At 40.1% G+C, this 27,374-nt stretch overlaps 1 protein-coding gene across 1 annotated transcript in view; it reads right to left on the bottom strand.

Annotated features, from left to right (window-relative positions):
• The window catches only part of LOC111873906 (neo-calmodulin), a 238,457-nt gene extending 214,980 nt beyond the window's left edge, over window positions 1–23,477 (bottom strand). The window contains exon 1 of the mRNA XM_023868984.2: window positions 22,575–23,477. The gene's annotated coding sequence lies outside the window, so the exon portion shown is untranslated. The remainder of the gene's footprint in view (window positions 1–22,574) is intronic.
• Window positions 23,478–27,374: the final 3,897 nt, after the last annotated feature.

The raw sequence follows: 27,374 nt of genomic DNA, 5'->3' as shown, positions 1-27,374 counted from the left end.
ATCCCTACAACAGCGGACAATTAAAATCCGGCCAGCTGCACTTTCAACTATATAAGCACGACGGGACTTAAGTATCCACAGGTCATAAGGTAACACAGATAAAGCAGACAGTAAGATAATGATATAGCCTATCGAAAGAAGTCATTGTCGAGATATAATTCGCACACGGGACCATACGGCACCGTCCAGCATTCGGCTATGATTCATGGCCTCCTGCGATAATTAAAAAACAGGAAGCATGGCCTGAACAGACATTATAATCTCACCCTTTACCAACTTTATAGATTGCTTCCTGTTGTGTATATAATATGTAATCCCTTATAGTGTGACCGTCGACACAAGTAATATGGGAATTTCTTCATTACAGACAATTGGTGTTGGTATATAGCTTACGTGTTTAATATAAAGGTAACTGTTCTTCAAGTTTCGACCCTCCTTTTTATCATACCAAAACACGTCAGTTGAAAATTGCACGTGACCAAGCAGAGCATCTAACCTGGATTTTAAATACAATATAAAATTAATTTTAATGTTTTTATATTTTTAATATATTTCTATTTTCACATATTTATTTTGTCTTTGTCTTTATGTTTTTAATCATATCATAATATTAATTGTATACTAAATTGTAGATATGTACCTAATACATAAATATTTATTCGCTAGCAGCGCAGCCATCAGTTGCAAGAATACTGATCCGTATTATAAACAATTTTAATCTCTTGAGTTATGTTAATGAGTGCCTGATGATGACCTAATTATATTGTCGAAACACGTAGCACAGTTACGTTTACATTATACACGTAAGATATAGACCAACACCCGCAAGCGAATTATACCGACCAAGCGACCGCCGTAAGTCGGCGAAACTAGTACTAACTTTAGCGCAACGAACCCCACAACCGGTAATTTCGGTTTTATAGACCTTGAAATAGCTCCTCAATTATCGTCACGAGGCCGAGTAGACCCCGTTCCAGAGCCACTACTTCTCAGAAAATCTGCTAAGTAAGTAAGTAATTAAGTAAGTATTTATTATTATTATTATTATTATTAGAGGGGGTGGGTTTCCCCATGCACTTAGACCAGTTATTGGGCCATTGTGCTTCCCCCTTTAATTTCTACTGTCCCCATACCCTACCGGTACTGGTGCGTGCTATCAGTCCCGTTCAGCCAACTAGGTCGGCCGTCGGTACCTGATATTTCCTCCATCTACCAGAGGCATTGGAAACTACTTGGGCGGGAAGTTGTTGCCTAATTTAGCTCAGAGGTCTCCTAGAGACATGAGGATCTTTTACGTGCCGTAAATCTACGACACGGGACACACGGCTTAAAGTCCCTCCCGGAGGACTTGTTCCCTGAATTTTTCCGCCCTTAAAAATTCCACGACCTCCGCCGGGTTTGAACCCGCATACCTTGAGTCATGAGGTGGGAACGTTACCCCTAGACTACGGAGGCCGTTAAGTAAGTAAGTAAGCAAAGGTATCCCTGTAACAGGCCATGGAGGCCCATAGGGTTGTGAGACGTTGAGGGTCCCACATTATCTAGACAAACGGCTCAAAGATGATCTGGTAGCGCCAGGAATCGAAGCCGGACCTCTGAATCTGTAGCCAGGATCTCTGACCACTAGACCACAGAGGCGGTACCTAATGCCACGGCATATTCAAACGCTGATAAGAGAGGAAGAGAGGAAATGAGAGGAATGGATCTGTAAAGGAAGGTCAGGGTCAGGGTCAAATTATGCAGTTATGAGGTCCCAAGTTAAGGCTCAGGTGTTCTGTATATTAACTGCATTCTTGAAGACGTGCCAGTATCATTCCCAAGACGAGAGGAAATGAGATGGATGAAGTCAGAGCTCAGCGAAGAGCTTCGGAATGTTTTGTTTCCGGTAATCGGAAGAGGCCGCGCAACGACAATTCTCTGCCTTAAGATACAACTTTCTAGGTCAAACGCTACTTTCCGGTTTGAATATAGAGGAGAGAAGTTTGGTTGCCAAATTGTCCGAACTATCTTATTCGCTATGTCTTGCATACGTCTGTAAATTCCTTAATAGAGAAGTACTGAATGGACAAACATAGCTCACCACAGTCTTCTTAGCCTCCGACTACACATCCTTAGAGTGACAAATCTGTAACTTATCTTCGTAAAGTGGCGAACTTGGTCGCGAAAGAACGGCCGTACTGTGAATAGAGCTGATAGTTCTCTAGGTAGGACAGCGTAGTCGGTATAGCGACTGGCTACGGGTTTGACGATCGAGGAATCGCAGTTCTAGTCCCGGTAGAGTCAAGAATTTTCTATTCTTCACGTCGTCCAGACCGGCTCTGGGGCCCATCTGACCATCTATCCAATGGATATCGGGGGCTCTCCTTCGGGGACGTTTCCCCGGGGGTAAAGCGGCCGGGGCGTGAAGCTCACCACTAACCTCCAACTAGTGCCGAGGTCAAGAAAATGTGGATCTATACATCCACTCTACCATAAGCCTTCATGGCGTAGTGCTTAACTAGTTGAGCATAAGACAACTTTACTTTTTTATAGTTGTCCAGGTAAAATTACTAGAAAACAAAGCATAATACGTTCCGTAATTTAAAAAAGATACAAACACTGAAATATTATAAGAAAATTACTCAATTGACTTTTGAATTTGTACTTAATATTGTATCCATTAAAAAGGCTCTGAAACAATTTCTTTCCCATATTTTCCTGCAGAATTTCCTTATTCCAATATATTTATATTATCATTCTTCCCGTTGTACAACTGCGACTAATCACATGATGCAACTTTAAAAACAAACCTATCTATTATGTAAAATCTCAGACGACGAAAATTAATTAAGGTAATATGAAAGCAGCCGGTCACGGTAGTCGAGCGGTCTAAGGCATGAAATGTCTTCGCTCGCTCGGAAGCCGGGATCGTGGGTTCGAATCCCACTCAGGGCATGGATGTTTAGTTGGTGTGTGTGCGTTTTTCTGTGTTTGTGTACAGGTAGAGGCCTTGCGACGAGCTAATCACCCGCCCAAGGAGCCCTACCGTATGTCTTAAGATCTAGAAAAACCGAAGTGAGCGGAGAAATTCATGGAGGTAGGCCTAGGCCCACTGGGGCTGTAGTGCTAAGGAAAAAATAAAATATGAAAGCCCCAATTATGATAACTACTGCTAACAACTGTTTATTACGAATCACTTACAATGTTAAATTATATCGATACTATTAGAAGCCACAGATAATTACAGAAGTGAGACGGCAGTGATTGAAGTTAGTCGATTCACTCACTCATGGAGCTGAGCCATTCTTGAGAAGTTTCCAACTGTGCAGTTACTCAAAAACTTTCCAGCTCCTTACGGAACCCATTACCGTGTTCACAAGATCCCGCCACTGGTCCCTATCCTGAGCCAGATCAATCCAATCCGTACCATCCCATCCTATTTCTCTAAGATCCATTCTAATATTGTTCACCCACCTACGACTTTGTCTTCCCAGTGGTCTATTTCCTTCTGGCTTTCCCACCAATACCATACATGCATCCCTCTTCTCCCCATTCGTGCTACATGCCCAGCCCATCGCATCCTCCTTGACTTGATCATTCTAATTATACTTGGAGATGAGTACAAGTTATAAAGCTCCTCGTTATGCAGTTTTCTCCAAACTCTCGTCTCTTCATCTCTATTCGTTCCAAAGATTGTCCTCAACACCTTGTTCTAGTGGGTGAGTTACTCTTCAGTATATATGAAATATACTTCTGCACAAAATTAAATGTCTCCAGGCCACAGAACAATAGAACAAGGAGGACGGGGAGAAAATGATTAGACTGAACTGAAAGAGACGTACGAATGCCTTGAATTAGTAAGCGGAAGGAAAAATCGCTGAAAGAAATTAATGGATGCGCACGGTTAACTAGTTCAAGGTCCGCACTGGGCTGCAGAGCGACAGAAACTGTTTACTTTTCCAATATTGCTTGAGTTATTTGACTATACTGTTATAGTCAAGAGAAATGTTTCTGTGGACAGTTGCTGCTCCAAACAAGCACAAGCAAAAGAAATTCATGAAGATAATGTCTTTTGGGAAACCCCGTATTCTGAAAGATCGTTACAAACATTTCGGGGAAGCACCCTGTTTCCTCATTCGCGGTACTCTGAAGATGGAGGTAGTAGGTACCTCAGAAATTTTGCTAAATATCAGTCTGTACGGTGTTACATTCCGAAATACAGTAGTATCCACTGTCACCCCGTGAGAAAATGTGTCACACAGATGCTTTCAATTTCTGATGGACATGTGCTTGCAACCCTGACAGTAGAGGTGCGATATCTACAGCGAATGATGTAACAGTGAAAGGTTTCAGTAAACTGAAGATTAGGGCCGCGCCATAGCTCAAGCGGTTAGTCGTTGGCTTCCACCGCGGCGGCCCGGGTTCTATCCCGGGTCTGGATAAGTGGGATTTGTGGTGGACAAGGTGGCGGTGGGGCAGGTTTTCTCCGAGTACATCGGTATCCCCTGCCAATCTTCATTACACCACCTGCTCCACAATCACCCTCACCTATCATCTGGGGCTGGTCCAATAGGCCAGAAGTGGCCGCAGTACAAGGGACTTAGTCCCACCCCACTAGCAATAAAAAAACCCGCAAATTACCAGCATCTTTATCATCATTATCACCATCATCTGCTCCTTCTATCCTTTTCCCCACAGATGTCCCAGGCCAATTTCTTCCGAAAAGGTTCTGAGAACAACAGAACTCTGTCAACTGGAAATATATTGTGGTTTACTTAAAGACACCTCCAGTAGCTCAAACTATACACGGCCTGATAGTGGGAATAATGGAATATAAAAAAAAGGAATGCGATTAAAAGTGGTCGTGGCTTATTTCCAGTTATCTTGACATTTGCCTGCAGAGACCTCGAAAAATCGCAAAAAAAAAAAAAAAAAAACTAATTCAAGATAGTCAATATCTCGCCGGGATTCGAACCGCACATTTCCTGGCACAGTTTCAATTCATGGATCAGCGTTGGTTTAGAGATGATGTTATTATTTCTGAACTGTGGAGAAACGAATTACTTATTGAAAGAACATAATTATAACAAAATAAGCCAAAGAAAACAAAGCATGACGTGGTTCTTGTGGCCGAATGGAGAGTGATTTGTCCCGCTACAGACTGGGTTAGAATAATTTGGAATGCAGTAAGTCATTAATTAGTGAAGAGAATATAAATTCTTGGCTCCAAAATTCGAATTTAATGCTTAATACGTAACTGTCCGTGAAAACTCTTCATGCGCTTCCTCGTGGCCCAGCTCATGCTATCAGTTATTAGTCTCTCATTAAAGAGGACCTGGTTCGGCCCCACGTTAAGGTGGTAAGAGAATGATGCTATGGCAGATCTTACTCCGAACTCTTTGCTTTTCTCTGACAATTACAATTCTACTAAGGCTCCATTCCCAGCGGCTAACCAAATTGGCTCATTTGAGGCAGCAGTGCGGCAGGACTTTCTCCCATCCCATTCTCGCAATCAAGAATGCGCCTGCGCGAAAGCTTTCGATTATTGCTATGAAGTACTTGGATAAAATTCTAAGAAAATGGCTACAGTAGCTGGGACTGTTCGCAAATGTTTTATTACACTCTGTTAAATGAGATTAAGGACATTACTCCTTCCGTTATTTCCTACGTGTTGTTCATGACCGTCTTATCAACCATAAACGAAAAAAAGAATCAAACGATGAAAGGTGATACGTTTAATGGCTACCGGGGTATGTGTTGCTGTCACGTAACCAAAATGCAGGGCAACATAGAAACAGGCAACGGAAGTTTTGAAAACGTGGCGCAGTTCAGATATTTGGGAACTACTATAACAAATCAAAACCTGATTCAAGAGGAAATTAAGAGGAGATTGAACTCGGGTAATGCTTGCTACCATTCAGTCCGGAAGTTTTTGTCTAGTCTGCTGTGTAAAAACATAAAAAATACAATATACAAAACTATAATTTTGCCTGCAGTTCTGTATGGGTGTGAAACTTTGTCTCTGACATTAAGGGAGGAACATAGACTGAGAGTGTTTGATAACAGGGTGCTGAGGGGAATATTTAGCCCAGAGAGATGAAGTGACAGGAGGTTGGAGAGAACTGCATAATGAGGAGCTTCATAACTTGTACTCTTCTCCAAGTATAATTAGAATGATCATGTCAAGGAGGGGGAGATAGGAAGGGCATGTAGCACGAATGGGGAGAAGAGGAATGCATGTAGGATACTGGTGGGAAAGCCAGAAGGAGAGAGACCGCTGGAAAGGAGAAGGCGTAGGTGGTTGGACAATATTAAAATGGATCTTAGAGAGATTGGATGGGATGATATAGATTGGATTGATCTGGCTTAGGATAGGGACAATGGGAGGGCTCTTGTGAACACGGTAATAAACCTTCGGGTTCCATAAAATTCTGGAAAGTTCTTGAGTAGCTGCAGAATTTGCGGCTTCTCAAGACGGTCTCAGCTCCATGAGCGAGGGAGTGGCTACCGTGGTGTCTTTCCCCGGGGTAAAACTCCCGAGGTGTGGAGACGTCCACTGACCATTTTCTATTGTGAGTTCAAGAATGGTGGCGTTAGACCTCCAGTCCCTCACACATCTTCATAGCGTGGTTCTTAATTGATTAAGTACGGAGACAAATTTACCTTTAAGCATTAGAAAGAGAGACAGGAATGGTACAGATCTTCTAACCCATTATGTTATAAGGATATGTCGTTTTTAATAATTCCTACGTATGAATTTTTACGGAGAAGGATATTCTGGAATCCAAGTTAGTCATTATGCGACCGATTAAAGTCATCATACTGGCTCCCAAATATTAAACGACAATTATAAAATGTTGCCTTTTTATTGTGTATTATAATACAATACTTAATAGCTGTCATCATGTTAACCTGACATATGGCGCACCAAATGCATGACACCCAGGGACTAGTTCGGAATACGTTACCTCCTTAAATGCATTCATTATTCTTCCCTGAAAGCCAGAAGGGCCAGTATATGCCTTTTAAATTTTCATTAAAATAAATTGTGATATTTTATTTTAATCCTACATATTATCCTTAAAGAGAAATTGAAGATAAACTTTCCACTTTCGGCCCCAGAAGTAGGACACACCATTAGTTAGAGGTTGTAAATATCTTTTACCTAATCCCTTCCGATTTATAATTCAAACAGCATTATCTCCATAATACCTGTCACACTACATAATTTAATACCAACCAACTATGTGTAACTTACTTATCAATAATTCGCAATCACAATAGACAAGTCACCTCGTTTCAGGTCTCGTAAAATGCATAATTCATAACGAACTAACAACATGTTAATAGCTTAAATGGATATACTAATTAGTGAACAAGAGTATCACTGTCAGCTTCAGGAGAATTTTCCTAAGACCATAGTGATGCTGCATACGTGTTTATACAGTATACAGCTGTGGTACTGTTGAAACTGCGTTATAAAAAATAATAGAGTATTGATATTTTATGGTTATATATTCTTGAATTTTACTGAATATTATGATGAAGGAGCTGCATAGAACCTCACAGTCTGATTTTACTGTCATGTGACAGCGCTGTTGCAAGTGCATACGTCATAAGTTACTGCTCAAATTAACAATGGATCCAGTGATTGAGATTAGCTCTTTCTAAGAGGCCCAACTGAGTAGGTGTCTTCCTTTCTCACCTGAAGAAGGAAACAGATCCAGTTTCCGAAACGTCGTGTCCTCTATTACCTAGAATCCGGACAATGGAGTAAGTCCAAAAACCCAGTAATTCTGTGTGTCATCCACCATCGTCAGAACCGTTTAGAATCTACTTGTATAGTCTTGACATTGATAGCGATAAATAGAGAAAAAAAGTGACACTGAACTGAATTTGTTATCATATTAACACCAGTCCTGCTGTCTAATGGGCATTGGTGTTCCTTATCAGGGATAAAAATCTGCATATCAATGAATTACAATTTTTACTTGATTCTAATGCTGATTAGGCGGAACGTCACAACCATGCCCGCCATACACGAGTATTACAAGGTAAATTGTGCAGATCTTAGAAAGAGATCCAAATACAAATTATTATATTTATTACACTTAATGTTCTCCGTTCTTTTTAAATCTCTGGTTACCGTAATGACAAGGGATATTTTACGAAATAATTAATTGTCAACTTCTGATGGGACACCTGGTACCATGGAGTTAGTTGGGCGTAATAATGCTTTGCGATTAAATTACTTTTTTCTCACATGACTAATGTACCAGGATTATTCGCACAGAGCAATTTATTCCGTATGACATCTCTCTTTAGACTATCCATATTTCATGGATTATGTAATTTACTAACTTGTTATTGATGCAGTAGGATAATTGACAAGTGAGGACTTTCACCTCGTAGACCAGGTGTGTCGGTGAAGGTAACGAAAATTCTAAATTCGCATATTAGCACTAATCCTATTATAACACATAGCTATTGTACAAAAATACCGCAGACGCAAACTGAACAAACGTTTAGCAGTCTAACCATTATGGAGTGTACTTATATTGCGTGATAGTGGCAAGGTAAAGGAAATACAAGCGAGGATTTGAATTTACCTTCATGCACACAATTATATATTTATATTGAGGCCTGATTATCATATAAATTGAAGTCGGAGACATTCTTTGGTCGGTAAAGTCATCACGCCTTTACCCACTTATCCACTTTCATTTATGAGATTACCTTTAAATATGTAGCTAAGATGTCTGAGCAAGTAATTAGGGAACAGGTTATGCAGTGTGATCACATACGTTTTCTTTTTTTTTTAATTCTGAAGAGTATCCGTTTCGAATATCGGACTGGGTATCCACTATGATCTTGTTAGATATCCTCGGTGATTTTAAGAAAACATCGAGGCTTTATTTTGGATCAATCATAATAAATTTCCAAAACACTCTTTACTTTATTACGCAAAGACCTAATCATGGACTCATCCAATTTCACATGTATGATCTTCAACGTAATGCCGAGTCCTTAAAGTAACCATAAGAAAATAAGTCTATAAATGATAATAATACAAATTAAATTCTCTTCAATATATTCCTAGGGGTAAAGGGCAGCCGGCGCTTAAGGCTGACAACCTCACCGCCATCTGTGAGCTGAATGTCTAGAAAATGTGGGAGCCTCAACGTCTCACAACCTTATGGGCCTTCACGGCCTGTACAGGAATAGCTTTACTTTTACTTTATTTATTTACGTCATCATTCAGCAGCCTAAAGGCCGATGATGATGATGAAATGTTGGGAGTTCGTGCGTAATTTCTGCTAGAACGATTTTTGTGTAAAGTTTGTTTCCTTGCTTTACGAGTAGAGTAGAGAGTGAGTGTTTCTGAAGAGCGTTTGGTTCTTAGAAGGTGAAACTACTGAGCGAATGAAGAAAACTGCACAGTGAAGATCCTTATAAAATATTCTTAGAGTGATCATAACTAGGACGATGAGATAGGTGGGGGCATGTACCATAACGCATGGAAGAAATGAGCAATGCACGCAGAGATCTAGTTAGAATTCCTGAAAAGGGAAGAGGTTATTTACAGGCGATAAATGTCAGGCAGAACAGCATTAGCCCGGATCTCAAAGTGGTAAGGTATGGGAGTCTAGACTGGATTCATCTTACTTAAGATGGGATCAGAGGCAGGCTCTTGTGAAAATTTTCGCCTGAGTTGCTTAATGACGATGTATTTTAATTAATTCCTTATAGTAACTAAACTAAACTCCATGGCTTGAGTCTTCAAGCGAACCATACCGACCGCCTCTGTGGCCTAGTGGTCAGAGTTCATGGCTACAGATTCAGAGGACCCGGGTTCCATTCTGGGCGCTACCAGATTTTCTGAGAAGTAGTGGGTCTGAAACCGGGCCCACTCAGCCTCGTGAGAATAATTAAGGAGCTATTTCAATGAAATAGCAGCTCTGATCTAGAAAACCGAAATTAACGGCCGTGGGGATTCGTTGCGATGACCACGCGATACCCTCTATCCGCTAAAGTTGGCACTAACTTCGCCGACAAGCTGCGGTCGCTCGGTCGGTATAGTTCACTATAGTAGCAGCTTCTTTAAATAAACACTAACAACTCCTTCAATATCGTTACTATACAACTTCAAATGGCAGGATGCTTGGAAAGAGTTTGGAAACAGAGCGTCATGACTTAATGGAGATACTACCGCAACATTTAGGTGAGCGGGCTGAGGAAATCCACAAGAAACAGCACTCACAATAGCCGATGTCCCTGCTTAGATGAAAATTTTCCGAATATGATTCTAGACCACTATTTATTCTGACTCTTATGAGTCACCTCTAAATAGTGCCGAGGTCAAGAAAATGTGGATCTATAGATTCACTCTCACATACGCCTTCATGACATAGTGCTTAATTAGTTAACTACAAGGACAACACTACCTACCTCGTGAACAGTAATATTTCGGTTCCATAAAAGCGCAATATTTTTAAGAAGCCGAGAGATTACTGACTTGACAAAGAAGACTCCGATCGAATGAGTTAGTTATAGAGTTCCAGCAACGGTGCCTGTAATTTTGTAATTCGCTTAGTCGGGGGTGGAGCCCAACTGGGTCCACTGGGCACGGCGGCCACTGATTGTAGCCTGCCCCGGGTGATTATGATGACGGAGAATTTGGTGGAATGAAGATTTGCAAAGGAAACCGAAGTACTCGGAGAAAACCCGCCCCAGTGCCACTTTGTCCACCACAAATCCCACTTGACCAGGGAGATCGAACACGGGCCGCCGCGGGGGGAAGCCAGCGACTAACCGCTTGAGCTATGGCGCGGCCCACGGTACCTGTACCTACCTGCAGTGGTGGGACTTGAGAATCTTAATGATCTTGAGAGTTCTAGTGGCAAGAGCTTAGCTACCAGTAGGGATTTCCAAGCTTGCAGATCAGTTCAGAAGGATGTCGGAGAGATGAGGAGGTATCGACACACAGAAGTTTTACGTTTCGTCGAGAAGGAAAACCCTTTCGATAGAGTAATGCTGGAAGATGTATTAAACATACAGGAGAAGAAAAATGTGAGAAGAAACGTCATCAAGATTATGAAATAAATTTACGCTGAAAACGAAATACTAATTAAAACTGAAAGCAGAACATCTAGACAAATACAGGCGGTCCGAGCTGTACGAGTCTTCATTAGTCGTGTATCTGCAATCCAAGGAAAAGAAACTGAAGGAAACTCAAACAAGTAGTCCCAAACTTCAATGATTTTGTTTGCGGATCTTGCTAAAACCGCTGGTTTTACTTAAGTGAAAGATGATGATGTAGATTTACATGATTCTCACACTCAGTAATTAAATGAGGAGGAACCAGCAGAACTAGATCTACTGACGTTGGAAGAAACTAAACTTGATGATCATGAAGATGGTGACAAAGGAGAAATTAACAAAGAGAGGGGATCAGCATTTAATGACCTACGAGTAATTTTTTAGATAACTAACACAATCGTTGATTCTATTAAGGAAAATGATAATTTTTATGACAGAGCAGCAAAGTTTGAATGAGAAGAAAGGACACGCTTCTACTTTACATGCAACATTGGAGGGAGGAAAGAGCCCTTGATTCCTTCTCTAAAAAGCCAGCAAAGGACATAGAAGTTGCGGTAAAGGATCCTAATGACCTCCACCAAGGACCCTGTGGTGTCTATGACACCCGTTAAGGAGAAAGATGAGATAGAAGTGGATAATCTACTTGGTTTTTCTGCCTTAGCTTCATTTTCGGACTAAATCTAAACTAGAAACCACCCATCATCAACTGAAGCTAGCCAAACTCCTTTACGTTTGAAGGTAGGGAAAAATTATGTTGGATTAAATTTTATCAAGATGAGTTATATGCCTTTTCCTTTTACGTATGTTTCTCCATAGATGTGAGTCTCAATTTCAGTGTCATAAACATATTTAATATTTACTTTTTTTGTAGTTCTTACGTATATAGAATATTTAACATATGTTTTCCATTGGTAGGCTGATATTTACTGATGACAGTGGCCGCGCGGTCAAAGGCATGAAAGCTCTTCGCCCGCTCGAACACTGGGATCGTGGGTTCGAATTCCACTCGAGGCATGGATGTCTGTGTTTAGGTTTATTCTGTGTTTGTGTTGTCCTATGTGTAGGTATCGACCTTACGAAGGGCTGATCCCCCGTCAAAGGAGTCCTACTGAATGTGTATAGATTAAGAAACTGAAAAAGCGGACAAGGTGCCCAGGAACTATAGAGTCATAGATAGATGTCTGTCTTTTCCCCCGTCACGATCCCAATTTAAGCTTAATTACATAAATTCTTATGAAATTTTGTCATCACTACAAGTGGATTCACTATCAGTGGTCATTTCTTGGTCCTCGTTATCAACTTATAACGAGAACATACGACATGGAGGGCTCCATAAGGCCAGTCAGCTTGAACCTTCTTATGTAAATCATCAGCGAAATGTATGACAAGTAAAACGCAGTACTAAAATGTGAAATAAAGAAGAGAAAGTAGTAAGTTACAAAGGTGAAACAGTACTTCTAACATAGACTAAGGTGATTTGCTGATAATGTTGTATATGTTTAAGCTAACTACATCAAAATAAAGCATAATCATTTTTGTAAATAAAATTGCTAACAGCATCCAAAAGGGCCTACAAGATACAAACTGGAATTAGAAGGAAGAAAACTGAGTAGGCAATGAAATTTATATATTTAGGAGTATAAATTCAAGTAGCAATGGATCAGTCGAATAAATTAAAATTCAAGGAGACAATGCCAGCAGGATATCCGGATATTTGAATAGCTCAATATGAAATAAAAAGACCCTGAGGAAAGGAACACAAAAACAAGGATATGTACATCATCAATATGGCCCGTAGCGGAACACAAAAACAAGCGAATCAATAAAATTAAAGAGATGAAAATATTACGAAAAATCATGCAGAAATCGTTAAGGGATAAAGTTAAAAAATTCTACGAGGAGGTTGTAAAATTTGACCTCAAAACAAATGGTTTAATAACAGAGGAACAGAATGAACACACTGGTCGAATACGGAGTGGCAAACAATTGACAAAAATCGAGAGACTGCATATCAAAATGTAAAAACAAATTTGGACGAGAAAAAATGGGGTGGAAGGATACTGTTAAGCAGGAAGACTGAATGGGCGCAACAAAGTTCATCACAGAAAAGAATAAAAATAAGACTTTGTGAAATTTATCAGATATACGAATCAAAATTTGAAGCTGTGACCACAATTGCTGAACACACATTTCATATCACACGACATACTCCTGTGTCAAATTACGAATGCCTGTCTAAACTTGGTCATCAATAATGGCTCAGAGGCTGACAGCTAATCTGGATGTCGCGTGAACGCCGTGGTTCCATTTACTTTGTATACAACCAGAAATTCTGGGAAAGGTATCATTTATGCCTGCCTTGTAATTCTTGCAGAACCTAGCAACGTTTATAAATTAATAATAATGCAATCGTGTAATCTCTTTCTGTGGGTAAATTGAAGGTATATCCTATCCATATCTGACCTATACAGAACGCACAAGAAACAAACTTCCATTAACTTACAGAAAACCTGTCCCAGCTTTAAGTACAGACATCTAAAAAAAAGTTTTTTGTGTATTTCTACACCTCTCAATGACCTTCGTGTTAATTCATCGCAAACACACGCCCCTTCTCGAAATGAGTCAATGAGGTGTTGAAAATATACTACATACATGTATAAATTATATTCCTGACAAATCTTATTATCAATAACTAACTTCATGGAGTTGAACCCTTCTGAGGAGTCGCCAATTTTGTAGCTACTAGAAAACTTCCCAATATTTTATGGAACCCGAAGGTTCATTACCGTGTTCACAAGAGCCCTCCACTGGTCCCCTTCCTGAGCCAGATCATATCAGCAATAGAGATGGTAAATTGGACACAGCCATAAATGTATTTCTAATTCTATTAGACTACATTTCTTATTTTGAAAAAGTAGAAGTAGGCGTATAGGCAACAACACTTTGTCTGTGTCTGCGTACGTATCCCCCCTCAACAACTTTAGAATGCCTGCACCGAACTCCATGAAACTTGGTACTTATGACATGCCACCCGAAACCATATCAACGGCATATGTTATAGATTCTTCCAAAAAATGATACCAACATTGCAGTGCCTGAAATTGTTGAGGTGATATTCTTATTATTACTTAAATGCCTTGTATCTAATACTCAAATTGTAGTGAAAGGAAAGTAGTTCATTAGTTTGTCCCAGAACTTATTTGTTAAATATATATAATAAAGAAAATTATCAAATATAAGAAAATAATGTTATCTATGTCTTTTCGTAGGTGCACAGTTTGTGTACGATGAACCGTTTCTGAGAAATCACATGTAGTTATATATGAACTTTAAGTAAATTACCGGATGTAGCTGACCGAACTTGAAAACGGAAGCACAGCAAGATGAAAAATTCACTTGACTATAAACGGAACTTAAAAAAAATACGATTCCTTTTTTATAAGACTCTGCAGCTCTTCTTAGAGAATCGTTCATTTAGATGGATCTGTTTCTATAGAGTCACACAATGTTTCGCTCAGATACGTCACAAATACAAATGGAAGAGCTGTTTAAGCCTGTGGCCAAACAAAACGATTCGACACAGAATTACTGGGTTTTTGGACGTTGTCCGTCTCTGACATTCTAAAAAGCACAAGAAGAAGAACAGAGATTCGGAAAAACAACCTATTTCATTATCCATGTGAGGTTTGGGAGACATCTACACTGCTGGGTCTGTTAGAAGAGCTAACCTCAGTCACTGCCCTTGAGGTTAGGTCTCTGTAACAGATCCAGCAGTGTAGATGCCTCCCAAACCTCACGTGAGTGCGGATACAGTCAGTTTCTGAAATATATATATTTTTTTAACACCGGAAGATGGACGAAGTCCAAAGCCCAGTAATTCTGAGTGCTATATTTCATCGTCAGAAGCATAAACCGAATCGAGTCGAGCTTAATAGAAACAAATGTGACCGACTAGAATGTTCGTAGTGAAAATCGTTTATTTTGGGGTAGAATTCTTGTGTATCTTCTTGACAATGCATGGACTGAGTCGACTAGGCTGGTGATTGCCATAAGATGCAGAAAACCTTCTAATGAAACCTCTGATGGCACGATTAAATATGTGGCTATACCAGTAGCATAACGACATAAGCTTTTCAGACGCCGTTCACTTTTGCACTAATTACTAACGAGTACATACATAAACGGTAATATTCTCTCAGACAACTGGTCAATTCGATATGTTGTAATCTTATAATCTTAAGTCTCCACGGATGAGATAATGACTGGTGCAATATATTTATGACTTCAATTATTTTAGATTTTTATTAATTTAAGGAAACCTCCAATGGAGCCTAGTCGACATAGCGACTAGATACGGGATGGGGTCTGAGCTCGAGTGCCGGAGGGGTTAAGAACTTTCTTTTCCTCACGTCGTCCAGACCGGCTTTAGAACCCACCAAAACTCCTAACAAATGGGTACCGGGGGCTCTTCCTCAGGGGTAAAGCGGCCGGGGTGTGAAGTTGAACATTCATCTCCAAAAACTGACGATGTCAAAAAATGTGGATCTATATATCGATTCCCCCATATGCCTTCATGGCGTAGTGCTTAATTAGTTAAGCACAGGGACAACTTTACCTTTTTTTTAAGGAATCCTTCAATATGGAACATATAATTCGCCTGGGCAACATCCAGTGTGGATGACGCCCACAAGATTTTAGCGAAATGAGTTAAACAACATGGATGATAATACGTGAGTATGAACAAAAATAATATTCTCTTACGGTGTTCACCTCATTAATGTCGTTAAAAATATCGCGTACTGTAAGCACAGCAAATATGAGACACACAAATTCATAACATCATACATTTCTATGAGGTCAGACAATTTTCGTCCTAATTTTCTCCGCCGTTTCATCTCATTTTCATTGTTATTTTTATTTCCTTGACTAGCAACTGCAAATTAATGTGCAGCTTGGATTCCGAGGAACGACCTCTAAGCTTGTAGGAACAATGTTTAATATTCATGAATGCGAAGAAACTTGCAAACATTGTTCGGTCTCGTGAATAAATGGACTCTTTGTTCAATTTGTCACTTTTTAAATTGCAGAGTTGCTTTGAATTAAAGTTGTTAATCTCCTTTCATACCGATTACAGTGGCCGCGCGGTCTAGGGCATGAACTGTCTTCGCTCGCTCGTATGCCGAGATCGTGGGTTCGGATCCCATTCAAAGCATGGATGTCTGTGTGTGCGTTTATTCTGTTTGTGATTACCTGTGTGTGGTAGCGGCCTTGAGACGGGCTGATCACTCGTCCAAGGAGACCTATCATCTGTGTAAAAAGGAATACGAAACTGAAGAAAAGACCAGGGCCCAAGAAAGGGCTCTAGAGCCACTGATGAGTGAATGAATGGGATTGATGGATAGATGAATGAATGAATGGAAGAATGAATGTTCTTTCATGCCGATCACATAGGCCGCGCAATCCGAGGCGCTTAGTATCTTCAAGCGGTCGAGTACTGAGATCTATTCCCATTCGGGCCAAGTCTATATTTCAGCTTTTCTCCTGGTATTATTGTGAGTAGATACAGAGGCCTTATGATAGTCCGATCACTGAAGTAAATTCCGTACGATGTTCATACGGTTCATATTACGGGAGTTAGTTCTGAATTAGATCAGATCTGAGAGCCTAAGAAATGAAGATCAGATCTGAGAGCCTAAGAAATGAAGATCAGATCTGAGAGCCTAAGAAATGAAATAACATTTCCTTTGATTTAGAAGGAAAGACAGGTTTATGACGCATCATGCCGGTCTGTGTGTGCCCGTCATTTCATAGGCCCCCTTAAAATTTTTGAACGATTTAACAGATAATGGCAAAGCTTGGTATTAATATCATCCACCCTACAGACCACCCCTTCATTCTATCCTTTATATTCTATCACAAATTCGACAAGAATGACACTGTGCGAATTTTGGGAGTGGGAGCCTCGATATATGGTTTTCAGATATTTTGCTACATTGTCTGTGTTAAATATCTTTGATGGTAGTTATCATAATTGGGCGACCTTGTAGAAGGAAATTCCTGCTTGTTCGTGGAGACCTCTATTTCGGTTCTGTTTCTATTTCTATTCTGGAAATAGACTTAAGAAACATTCTGATAATGACATAACTATCTACCTTATGATGATGACGCAAACTGGGAGATTTCAGTAAAGCTTAAAAAAACAACGAACTTCTTCTGTTTCTTTTAAGACGTAAAACAAGAAGATGGCAGCCGCGCGAATTCCATATCTATCATTCAATTTTCTGTAGATAAAAAATCAACCATTATGACTATGTGGAACTAGACTTTTAAATACATTACTGTAGTATTATCTACGTTATGGGCATGAAATCCATTTTATAATTCATCACTTAACATACACGGTGGTAAATTTATTCCAATAAATTTAGTACCGGAAATCTGTAAGAGCTAAAATGTTGTTATATTTCTCGATAACATGACCATTTATATTAAAATAACTTAAAAGAAGTTGGGACCTTTTGTTCTTCCCGAAAACTCTTTTTATACTTGTTACTAAATATTATTAACATTGCATTTATATACTCGATGGCCTACATGTCCGTGTGTCTGTAATATATCCGATCATTACATTTGGTCTTTCAAGTTATGAAACCTTGTACTTTGATGGATGGTAACCAAGGGGTCAGAGAAACCTGCCATTTGCTTCTTCAGGGCAGAAGAGACATTAAACTGCTATCTAGAATATTCATCTCCGTAATTAAACAGAGGGTGGAAAGAGCGTGAATAAACAGGCAGAACAGCGGACGTGCGAAAAACACAAAAATTTCTCTAAATCGTTGTCCAGAAGCAGAAACTACTAAATGTAAAAAAAGAAGATATCCTTGTGTCTAGCTGAGCACTACAATAAGAAGATATATGGATGAGTGGATTTATATATCCACGTTTTCTTGGCCTCGGCATTAGCTGTTATGTGAGTGGTCAGGTGCATGTACCAGCGGCTTTATCCACAGAGAAAGGGTCCCCGGTACCCATTGGATAGGAGGCTGAGTGGGACCCACAGCCGGCCTGGATGACGTGAAGAAGAGAAAATTCTTTGCCCTACCGCGACTCCAAATCCGACCCCTCGGAAGAAGAAACTCCTAAATAAGGTAAAGTGGGTGCAAACAGAATTATTGGAAAGAAAGGGCGTAGAAACCTCGACTGCACTCTTTATCGCTGATAACTCTCTGCCACGCCTTCCCGGCGATCCATAACTGAAAAGTGCGCCAAGAAGCACTGCATTAGTGTTAGCGAGGAGGTCGTGACGTGTGTAGAATGCAAACTCAAACAGAGGCTTATAAACTCCAGGCAGAAAGATTCAAATGCATCTCTTCAGGATTCCTAATATTGAGCTCGATTGCTCAGACGGTAAAACTTCTCATTGGTGGTGGGAAGTTCCCGGCTCGATTCCCGGCGGGACACCGACTCTCTTGATTGAAGATTTTCAAGGTTGTCCCCATTCTCTACCGGTAAATGCAGGAATACCTTGAAACTAGGCCACAATCTCTGCATTCAATGTCCTTTACAATTAATTGTTCGCTATTAACTGAGCACTCTATGCTATGTTTCAGTTATTGACACCATCGTTAAATAAATAATGGTAAATTGAAGTTGCCCATCACAGTAGTCGAGCGGGCAGAGGTAGGCCGCACACCGACATGCGTCAAGTCATGTAAGAACCAAGACACGATGTCTGAGACATGACGCAAAAAAGAAGCACAGCCGAAACGAATGAGATTATGAAAACCGCTGCACACCGGTCTGCGTCATGATGCTGACGTCAGGTTCATGCTGACGAATCACGAATGAAGCAAGACTGCGTATTTTATCTCATGTCTTGACGCAGTTGGTGTGCGGCCCCCTTAAGGCATGCACTGACTTCGGTCGCTCGGAAGCCGGGATCGTGGGGTTCGGATCCCACTCAGGGCATGGCTATTTGATGTTTGTGTGTGTGTCTGTGTGCGTGCGCGCATTTTTCTGTGTTTCTGTACAGGCAGAGGCCTTGCAACGAGCTAATCACACGCCCAAGGAGTCCTACCGAATGCCTAAGATCTAGTAAACTGAAGTGAAACGGAGAGTTTCATGGAGGTAAGCCAAGGCCCAAATTGGGACTATAGCGCCAAAGGAAGAAAAAGGTAACGTTGTCCTTGTGCTTAACTAATTAAGCACTATGCCATAACGGCTTATCGGGGAGTGGATGTATACACCCATGTTTTCTTGACCTCGGCACTCGTTGGAGGTGAATGGTCAGCTTCACGCCCCCGCGCCTTACCACGGGAGAAAGAACCCCCGGCATTCATTGGCTGGGTGGGCCCCAGAGCCGGTCGGGACGTAGTGGAGAAGAGAAAACTCTTGACCCAACCGGGACTCGAACTCCGACCCTGGATCATCCAGCCCTTAGCAAATCGCTATACTGACCACTCTATTCCGGTCCCCAAATATTTTTTTTTCTGTGGCGCTATAGCCCCAATTTGGGCCTAGGCCTACCTCCATGAAACTCTCCCTTTCACTTCGGTTTACTAGATCTTACACATTCGGTAGGACTGCTTGGGCGAGAGATTAGCTCGTCGCAAGGCTTCTACCTGTAGACAAACACAGAAAAACGCACACAAATATCCATGCCCCGAGTGGGATTCGAACACACGGTCCCGGCTTCCAAGCGAGCGAAGACAGTGCATGCCTTAGACCGCTCGGCTACCGTGACCGGCCCCAAATAAATACCCACAGTAATTTTTATTTTGTTCTTAACGAGACTTGCCTCAAGCCTGATCAGATTTTATAGCCACCAAAAATAATGAGGATGGGCAGAGCAAGGAGCACGAGATGAACAAATATGTAACACCCAAAGCTGTAAGAAATTCACTGAATAACCCATTCGAAATATCTGACGGGAGGGGATTTAGTGAGACATCTTAGTCCTAGACACCATTACATTACTATAAAGAATATTTTATATTGTATGAGAGTGTAGATTGGATTCAACTGACTTCATTATATTAGATTATATCCATTTGCAAAAATGTTTTGTTGTTGCAATAGCAGAATTGTGCCTGTATTTTGCTGGTCATACTTAGAGACATATAAACTTGCCTTAGCTTCTTGGCTTCCAAATTCTCTAATATGTATAACAAATTATTCAAAAGAATTATAAAATCCGGTATTTATACGTCCCATCAAAATAACTGCCATCTGAAATATGAAATAATAGGATATAAAGAACTGTTCAACATTATTGTTTTTCGCATACTGTTTCTGCAACGAGAACACTTATTTAATTTTGCAGTTACAGTTCGTTCTTACCATAAACCTGACATCAGAACTTGCCAGCGTAACTACTGATTCACTGAAGCATCTTTTATTATCTGATCAGTCTGTAGACTCGCAACATACACTTAAAACGAGTTATTACATAATTTTCGCTGATCAAGACGTTAAGATGTCTAATACAACCCTCTGTTATCTTCAACTCATACCTTAATACGTCTTAATAATGGAAGGGCCGCGCCATATCTCAAGCGGTTAGTCGCTGGCTTCACACAGCGGCGGCCCGGGTTCGATCCCAGGTCTGGTCAAGTGGGATTTGTGGTGGACAAAGTGGCGCTGGGACAGGTTTTCTCCGAGTACTTCAGTTTCCCCTGCCAATCTTCATTCCACCAATTGCTCCACAATCACCCTCACCTATCATCTGGGGCTGGTACAATAGGCCAGAAGTGGCCGCAGTACAAGGAACTTAGTCCCACCCCACTAGCAATAAAACATAATGGAAGAAATCTGAGACGACTAACGTTCCTGAAACGATTTTAAATAACCGAGTAACAAATTACCTTTCTACATAATATTATCGTAACAGTGTTCTGGTTACATGTTGTCCTTATTCTGCCGAAAGGTGGATTTAGCAACAATAGTCTCTCTAGCGCCAACTGACGTCTTCAGGTAAAATGCTTATTTAGAAGTGATGTTAGAGACCCGCATTTGAAATATTTCCATTATTGGATATTTTTATTGGATTGTGAAAACATGAAGCGATGCCACTCCTGTTTCATAAAGGAAATGTAAAAATATAATCATATGAGAGCCAGATGATGATGGCATGTAAATTTCTAATTGTTGCTATCAAAATATGATACGGTGTTTTGTTTAATAAGGGTGTTATTTATCATTGGCTACAATAACTTGGCACTTATGATGCAAGGTTTATTAAATAGTGCCTGTTATTCCCAGGTTATAACCATAAATATGAACCACATACAAAAGCCAAATTTAATGTACGTGTATGTATATCTACATTTCATGTTAACGAACTTGCATGGTATTTAAACCTGCACTCATAACCTGGAATATGTATCGCAATAAAGTGAGATATTTTACGAGTTACAAAATATCAGAAACTATAAATGTTCGCACAAATACTGAATGCAGGAGACAATATGTATTCATGAGACGATGAAATACTTAAATATATAGTCCCTTATAATCATAATTATCATTATGATTACTTCCGTACTTCATGAAGACGCAACAAATACGTAGAAATGCACTTGTCCGTGGTAGGTATTTAAAATATGAATTATTCATGTAATTGCTTATAAATAGCTACAACAGGAATCTCTGAAAAGTAACATCAATCACACAAGATATAATTATAAGTGGACTAGAGATTTAGATACGCGAATTATTTAAGATAAATAAGAGACTGTCCAAAATTATACATATATAAATACATTTTTGTAACGATCAATAACACTTAAAACTAAGATCAAATACCCTTTCCACACTCCTTTCCATAAGATATATATATATATATATATATAAACTAAGTTATATCATGGGCCGCGCCACAGCTCAAGCGGTTAGTCACTGGCTTCCCACCGAGGCGGCCCTGGTTCGATCCCGGGTCTGGTCAAGTGGGATTTGTGGTGGACAAAGTGACGCTGGGGTAGGTTTTCTCCGAGTACTTCGGTTTCCCCTGCCAATCTTCATTCCACCAATTACTCCACAATCACCCTCACCTATCATCTGGGGCTGGTACAACAGGCCAGAAGTGGCCGCAGTATGGGATGGGACTTAGTCCCATCCCACTTGTAATAAAAAAAATATATCACTGTCATTGTTGTAAATTTTATATAGTTGCATTAATTACGTCTAGAAATATGTGTGCAAAGTCTTCTGGCTCACAATTAATACAGACGTAATAAATATTGAGTTTACCAGTTGGGTAATCAGACTAGCAGAAAGTACAGGACATTGAACTCAAATGGAAACAAACAACTCTACGTTACAGTTTGTGCCGTATTCTCATTAATACTGCATAACCTTCTTCTCGAAACAAAACTGAGTGCACTAGTTTAGTCCTACTATTTAAAACAATGTGAAGATACTACACAACTATGCTTTAGTCTTTAATTGTGTCTGTTATGAAACTTTTAATTACAAACTACAACACCTGTCATATTTACATTTTACGTTGGATTGTTCTTGAACGTGCAGTTCTTCTATGAAACCTGGGGCGATTTTTGAAGAGCTTTTATTGAGTATGTGTTGAAAGTTGTGTTTGTCGGGGGGGTGTGCGGTGAAAGCAAATAAACAAGGCCACACGACACTACACGACACGACTTCGGAAGGCTTTCGTGATTCTTATTGCATCTTTGGTAATATGAATTGATTTTTATACAGCCAGCTCGAACACTGCCACTAGCTCACGGTCGCAGCTTACAAAAGTTCAGGGGAAACAAAATACGACTATGAGACGCACTCTACATTTAATTACTACTGAAACCTGAAACTCTAAATCACATTTAACTGTTATTGGATTTTCGTCCTTTTAAACTGAAGTTTACACTACACTAACAGATGTCTGTTTATTCTGACATAACCTATATCTTTCTAAGTAACAGAAAAAAATTATACTGTAATTAATCACTTAGGATATTTATTCTCTGTAATGATTTAACCCGTATATTTCGAAAGCACGTATTTGTGTATGGTATATACGGAACGTTTTTTTATTTTTAATTAGGACTCAATTTATCACTGCTCACGTGCTAGTTTGTAAAAGAGAATTAATAGTCAAACTCGAATACGTACGAATTTCCGAACCACGGGAATATATTTGTTCCTTTACGTCTTCCAAATTTCAAAACATATCGGTCCTTAACTGAATAGAAAACACTTTATTTGTCACGAGAGTATTTTCTGTTGTGGTGCGATCCGTACAAAAGTGTTTACCCACGGTATGAAGACACATACACAGAAAATAAGCACTTGTAACACTTATAAACACTTGCGACGAGACAGCGCGAAACACGAAAAGGAAGAAGCGGTTAGGTTACGTATGGCACAAGTGAAGCTCCAAGAGGAGGTCCGGGGTTTGTGGCCGGATTAGGGCAGGACCGGTACGGTCGACCATGAAGCGGGACTAGCAGGGGGAGGGGAAGAGGAGTCTTCTCTGCGCCGGCCTGCGGCCCCACATTGCAAAGAGCCTTCCGACGCCGGGCCAACAAACTCCTGCGCAATAGCGCGTACTGTCGTTCCCATGATGCAACTAAAACGGACAGACAGACAAGGTAAAGCGTCTTGATGGTAATCTTCCTAACATTTATTACATACAAGTACACGCTTGCTGACTGTTCCATTCTTTCATTAAATGAACATAGACGATCAAAGGCAAAACATGTCAGTTATACGAGACGTCGGGACTCAGAGCGTGAAGTTGACAGCTGTTGCTGTGAATTATACATTGTTTCTGCTGTCAGGGGCAACGTAAAAGAGTGCAAGAAGAACCTACACTTCATATGCATGTCTAACAGTGGGTCTAGACAGGTTCCCCGCAGGTTCTCATGGCTCTCCTCTTATTTACCTCTCCATTACAACCAGCGTTTATCCATTAATAAAGAAAATACAGAGGTAGACTGAAGGATACTATTAAAAACAACCTTATATGTTTATGTTGGAGGGTATAGACAATTCATCTGACACATTATAGGAATAAGTCGCGGGGCTGTTGTGTACACGGTAAGAAATCTTCTTGTTCCATAAAAAGCGGGGAGTTTCTTAAGTAACTGAGCAACTACCAGCTCCTTGAGAAGGAGTTCCTTATAATATATGTCTAATGTCTGAAAATACGAGGGTAAGTCAATAAGTAAGTTACAAAAGGATATAGAACTTAAATAAGAGTACTGATTTGAAAAATGCTTTTATTTATCAACATAATCTCCCTGTACATTGAGGCACTTGTCCCATCGTTTCACAAGCCCCTGAAAACCAGCAGCATAAAATTCTTTGGGCTGCTGTCGGAACCAGGCGGTGACTTCCCTACAGAATGGTAACTATAGACACTATAGCTGCTGCTATTGGTTGTTCACACAGCGTGGCCTACCTCATAATGCATGACAGGTTAGGTTTTCACAAAGTCTGTGCGCGATGGGTGCCTCGCATGCTGACCCCATAACAAAAATGCAAAGAATGGGTCTGGTATTACACCATCTCAATCGCTACCATGATGAAGGACACGATATGCTAGCCCGAATTGTCACAGGTGATGAGTCTTGGATTGACCATTACCAGCCCCAGACAAAGCGTGTGTCAATGCAGTGGAAACATCCTGCGTCGCCTGCCAAAAAAAAAAAAGTTTAAGGTGACACCATCCTTCAGGAAAGTGATGCTCACAGTCTTCTGGGATCACGAAGGCATACTGCTCACCGCATTCCAGCCTCAAGGACAAACCGTAAATGCCGACTCCTACTGTAACATCCTCAGGAAACTTCGTAAGGCCATTCAACGGAAGCATGCAACCCGTCATGCATTGTGAGGTAGGCCATGCCGTGTGAACTCGCCTGGTTCCGAGAGCAGCCCAAAGAATGTTATGCTCCTGGTTTTCAGGGGCTTCTGAAACGATGAGACAAGTGCCTCAATGTACAGGGAGATTATGTTGAGAAAAAAAGGCATTTTTCAAATCAGTACTCTTATTTGTTTGTTCTATATCCATTTGTATCTTACTTATTGACTTACATACGTATTATACACATATCACTAAGTTTCAAGAAAATTTTCCATTGTTAAACTAACAATTAAGGCTTTAGTGCAGTCCCAGTTTATATAGAATAAATTTTATGTGTTGGGTATCTCCAAAGTGGTATTTCAAGTATGAGTCATCACTCATGGAGCTGAGCCCTTCTTGAGAAGCTGCCAATTGTGCAACTATTCAAGAACTTCCCAGGATTTTATGGAACCTGAAGGTTTATTACCGTGTCCACAAGAGCCATCCACCGGTCCCAATCCTGAGCCAGTTCAATCCAATCTATACCATCCCACCTTATCTCTCTAAGATCAATTTTAATATTGTCCACCCAACTACGTTTTGGTTTTCCCAGTCATTTTCCTTCTAGCTTTACGACCAATATCCTATACGCATTCCTTTCTCCCCATTCGTGCTACATACCCTGCCCAGCTGATCTTCCTTGACTTGATCATTCTAATTATGCTTGGGGAAGAGTACAAGTTATGAAGCTACCAATTATGCAGTTTTTTTCAAATACGAATTTCGTATTTAGATTTTTGTATGGATGTATTAATTACTTCTAAAGCAGAAATTCTTGAATGAATATTACTTGATTTTCTGTCCCTTCCAGAGAAGTCTAATCTATGCTAATGTAGTCTGTATTCCAAAAACTTCCTTATTTCACAAGTTTTTAGTCTTGAAATTCTAATTATACTTTTTTCTTTGTAACTTAATTTTAACTTGTGATGAAACCTATAATTATATCCCTTTTTCCCTTTATGTCTTCTCCAGTTTCGTTCATTAACATATTAAACAAAGTGATAAGGCCAAAAATACAATAAATAACTCATTAGTCCCTAAGATGGAAACTCAAAATATAATTATTAGGAAAGTAATGAGTTTTACAGAAATTTGAGTTCAATAACGCGAATAACAGAAAACTGAGCCCAACAAACAAAAATAAAACAAGATGAAATTGAGGCAACCAAATTATCTGAATGTTTAAGTGACACACTTTATGAAATAAAAAAAGTACATGGAGACCCGAGAATGTTCTCAGGTCCACTCTGGCCTAAGCTACTGGAACAAAAGAATATAGCACAGAAACAAAGCGACAATAAGTAAAATTGGGAATAAACATGTGAGAAGCCGTGACGTCAGGAGCATATGGGGTACGGTGTCCAAGAAACAGGAGAATCAGTGAAGAAAGGAAAGGCAAGAAGAATCTAGCAGATTGAGCAAACAGGCGACAGAGCTTCTAAAGGGGAACGAATCTTGGAAGAGCACATAAGTGTTGGCGGGTTCCAACTCTGATGAAAAGAGCATAGGAGAAAACATTTTACTTAATACACATTTCGTCGGCGTAAATGTGTCAATATAATCTTCAAAATTCGCATCACAGCAATGCCTGTAACTGTTTTCTTAGAGACTGCTTTTTATTTATAATGTGGAAACTACTTAATGATCTCTGTACCAGATTTCACCAGCTCCTTCCAATGCTTCATTAGTAAACACATGAAACTGAAAGATAAAGAAATTTTACGCACGGCCACACATGTTGTTATTTTACAGTCTTCAAAATAGTTACCACAATGAAAGTTACATAACTTACTTTGGATCTATTATCAAATATCATTTCAGAATTCTAAATTAATTGGAGCTAATGTGACTATCGCCGGTCACGGTAGCTGAGCGGTCTAAGGCATGCACTGTCTTCGCTCGCTTGGAAACCGGGATCGTGGGTTCGAATCCCACTCAGAGCATGGATGTTTAGTTTGTGTGTGTGCGTTTTTCTGTGTTTGTGTACAGGTAGAGGCCTTGCGACGAGCTGATCACCCGGCCAAGGAGTCCTACCGAATGTGCAAGATCTAGAAAAACCGAAAGTGAACGGAGAAATTCATGGAGGTAGGCCTAGGCCCACTGGGGCTGTAGTGCCAAGGGAAAAAAATGTGACTATCACTTCACCAGTTTGCGCGTCATCTATATTGTTAATATTCATTGTAGGGAATTGAAATTTTCAACACTGGTGGAGCTTCCAATGCCATATACCATATATTTCGTGAAAATGCGTCAATTTTCTCAAAAAATGATATGCGTAAACAAACACAGACATTTGATTTGTTTCATTCTGGTCTGTCATACTAATGTTATGAAAAAGTTAAATAGTTCAGTTCAGATTTTATTATTTAAATTATTCATGCCCTTACATGTTTCGGTCTTCAGAGACCATCTTCAGAGGGACCTCTTTACATCAGTACAG

This window comes from Cryptotermes secundus, unplaced genomic scaffold (genome assembly GCF_002891405.2).
Source record: "Cryptotermes secundus unplaced genomic scaffold, Csec_1.0 scaffold597, whole genome shotgun sequence".
Lineage (NCBI taxonomy): Eukaryota > Metazoa > Arthropoda > Insecta > Blattodea > Kalotermitidae > Cryptotermes > Cryptotermes secundus.
The sequence above is the reverse complement of the archived record's forward strand: the minus strand, read 5'-3'. Positions and strand labels throughout refer to the sequence as shown.